The 3,623-nt window shown below is 40.0% G+C and overlaps 1 non-coding gene across 1 annotated transcript; it reads right to left on the bottom strand.

The window, feature by feature from the left end:
• On the bottom strand, positions 1-73 carry TRNAW-CCA. Its single transcript has one exon. It is a non-coding gene; the product is annotated as a tRNA-Trp (tRNA).
• Between the last annotated feature and the right edge of the window lie 3,550 nt (positions 74-3,623).

The raw sequence follows: 3,623 nt of genomic DNA, 5'->3' as shown, positions 1-3,623 counted from the left end.
TTCCCTGACCAGGGATCGAACCTGGGCCCCCTGCATTGGCAGCATGGAGTCCTAACCACTGGACCACCAGGGAAGTGGTGGTCCTTCATGGCATTTTGAGAAGACACCTATTATATCAGGCAGAGCAAACAATGGTCGATTCAGTGGATGCATCACACCAGGGCACATGGACTATTCTGAGATCAGAGTTTCAGTGGTATTGATTGTGGCCTCAAGCAGGTAAATTTTAATAAAATCAATAAATCTGACAACACTAGCAAACAAATGCCTCCCTGACAAGGACTGGGAGCAACTTCACACCTAACTTTTCTGGAATGCCTCCTCTCTGCCTGTGCTAATCCATTGCTGTATTAATGAAAATGGCAGATGCCTACTATAAACCAGGTACTGTTTTGTTAACTCGTTTGATTCTTGCAAAAAAATCAATTTTAGAGATGAATAAGCTAAGTACGTTTAAGCAGCATGCTTGAGGTCACCTGGCTGGTAAGTAGCTGGGTCAGCATCTGCACCCAGGCCAGCTGACTGTGGAGCTTTTGCTCTCAGCAAGGACACCCAACTCCTAGTCACCCAAATCCTCAGCTCTAGCATAGTCCAGCACCTAGAGAATGCACGACCACCACTTATCAAATAAGTGAGTGAATTATAAATTATTCAGTGTTCTCATAACTACTATTTACCTAAGTAGTTGCGAGACCAAATTATACAATGCCAAGGAAAAATTAACACAGGCATATAAACGATATCACAATAGATCTCTGTACCGGGTAATTCAGATTAATTTGTGCAGCCCAAGGTACAATTTGCTCTGCAGGTCATTGAAAAAGAATACACCATTCCTTGATTATTACAGTATACAAAAATGGCATGTATTTCTTGCTAGAGAAATGGTAGAGTCTCTAGGAAAGATTCTTGCTTTTTGCCGGTTTTTGCTCTAGCAGGATATGGGAGAAGGCATTGACTTCAACAAACACAAAGAGCTGTCCAGGCAGTGGACTGCCCTTTGGTATCCGGACACATTTTAGTTGAAAGGAAACAGAGCTTTGTCATTGCATTTTTTTTTTTAACTACATTTAAAAAAAATATATCTATTTATTTGGTTGCGCAGGGTCTTAGTTGCAGCAGGCGGGCTCTTTATTTGTGGCTTACCGGCTCCTTAGTTGTGGCATGCGAACTCTTAGTTGCGGCATGCATGTGGGATCTGGTTCCCTGACCAGGGATCGAACCTGGGCCCCCTGCTTTGGGAGCACGGAGTCTTCTCCACTGCGCCACCAGGGAAGTCCCTGTCATTACATTTTAATGTGTAATGGAAAACAATATTGTATTAGGACTGCTTCAAATTATATTTTAAAACATATCTTCTATTTACAAATATATTTTTATATTTTAAAAATATTTGTTTTCTGTACTGAAAAGCTCCTTTGGCAGACATTTTGCTAACAATCCAACAATATATTAAAATTTTTTTGCATTAACTACTTTGGTTGATTGATTTGCCAACAGCCAAGGTAAAAGCTCTTTGAGCTTCAACGTTTATTGGATGGGAAAGGATTACAACATGTAAAATTCCATCACATATTGTAAAATAAAGATATGGCCCAGATAGACCCAAGACTTCAAGGCCAAGTACAGTTAGTTTGCCAGTCACTGACTTATTGACATTTCTTATTCTGATCTAATTAATCGACGTGAATCAAACGTCTGTTGTAAAAGATATGGAGAAGATAGAGATATTGAAGTAGAGAACTATAGAATTAATCATATGGGTGCAATCAATTACTGTTTGTACATCATTATTAAAAAGGAAAATTGAAAAAAAAACTTTAAGCAACCTCAAATGACATGAGTATAAGTTTTTGTGGAGTATGTTCCCTTTAATATTATTAATTTTGACCATTCTCATTACGCTATCCTCAGCAGAATGTCCTTTCTCTGAATGAAAACTAATTTTAAATGATTTAGGAGCACCCTGAGGTGACAAGAACATCTAACAGATTTAGCAACACTCGGCCTTAAAACCTCAAGTGGCTTTAAAAATTGAAAGGCACAAAACTGAATGATTTTATTCATGTCAAAGCACTAAAAGACCATGTTATGTTTGCCTGAAAATGTGTAAATTGGAGTATTTTTTATGCTGTCACATTTTGCTTAAGATTTTAAATTTCAATGTTTATTTTACTTTTTAGCTTTGTTGAAAGAATGATTTTTAGCAATTAATAAAATTAGTTTCCCAATTCATGTGACTGCATACGAGGGGCTCAGGTGCCCGACTTTGGATCTGGGCTCATTTCACTCCTTCACACCATCTATAAGTTCTTCCTTTGGAATGGTTCTGGGAAATATTCACTGAGGTTTGCTAGTCTGAAATATGCTACAAATCTTTCACATGTGTAATTCACTTACAGGCTTCTGCTTCTGTGCTAAGAAGTCCTCGACATAATGTGACATGCAATGCCAATATGACACCCACCTCCTGGAATAAGGCTGGGTTTATTTATGCTGAGAGACCTTATATTTGTGCATAGTGATGAGCTTGGACTATTAATCAAGCAATTTGATCAGCTTGAAAAATTCGATAAGTTTCATACCATCAAAAAGTCCAGTAGTAGGGATATGATATGAACTTGAAGGAAGCTGTGGCAAAATAGCTAAAGAGTATACATTCTGGAATCTGACCACCTGGGTCTGATCACTCGATGAAACCTTTTTGTGCTTCAGTTTCTTCGTAGGTACAATGATGATGAGAGTAGGTACCTTGCTCGTAGTATTGTCTTGAGATTCAAATGAAATAACAAGCCTATACCATCTACTCTTTCATGCAGTGTGAGCACTGAATTAAAACAAGCTGTTGTCGTGGTAGAGAGTTCAGAACACCAGCACTGAACATGGCTCTTCCAGGCAAGGAAGAACAGTGCAATGTCATAGATACCAGGCAAAAGACTGCAGTCATGCAAATTGGCATGATGTCATTAAAGGCTGGCCTCACCCTTAGAAAAGAATCCCCAAAGCAGTACATACAGTAGAGGCCAGCCAGGGAGTTACGGTGGAACTCCTTGTGTCTAGTGATAAAGAGAGCAAGGACTGTGTGTGTGTGTGTGTGTGTGTGTGTGTGTGGTTTTTGTGCTGTGGATCACATTGTTATGAAGGAAAAAGCTGTTACCTGCTACAAGTTCTTAGGCAAAGTGTCCCTGTAAAGTGGTCATCGCCCCACACACCACCATAGACCTGAGGTCAGTTTTCATTGATCTCTCTGGTGAACCTTAGGAAGGATGTTTTGAAAAGCGTTTGTGTAAAACATAAAGTTAATTCTTAAAAGTCTTGTAGATAATCCTCCCTGACATAGGAACTCCTAGAAGGTTCTGTGGGACTTACGTGTAGGCTCTAACTGCCACTAGGTGGCAGAGGAACGTTATGAAACCAGCCAATCATCACACACTAGGAAGCATGCATCTCCCTTTCTTTCTCATCACCTGGCGGGAGCCCAGTCTGCAGGATCCTGAGAGATCTTTCCTGTAACTTGGGCTTTTAGTCCCTGTCTTTGCGTATACTCAGCCCCCAGAGAAGTCTGTGACCCTGGATGGCTGGTACTAGCATAACCTAGTGTGTGATTCTACTGTTGCCCAAAT

Source organism: Monodon monoceros, unplaced genomic scaffold, assembly GCF_005190385.1.
Source record: "Monodon monoceros isolate NGI ecotype Baffin Bay Population unplaced genomic scaffold, NGI_Narwhal_1 Super_Scaffold_4, whole genome shotgun sequence".
NCBI classification, from domain to species: Eukaryota; Metazoa; Chordata; class Mammalia; order Artiodactyla; family Monodontidae; genus Monodon; species Monodon monoceros.
Note: the sequence above shows the minus strand (reverse complement) of the source record. Positions and strands in the feature narration are given on the sequence as shown.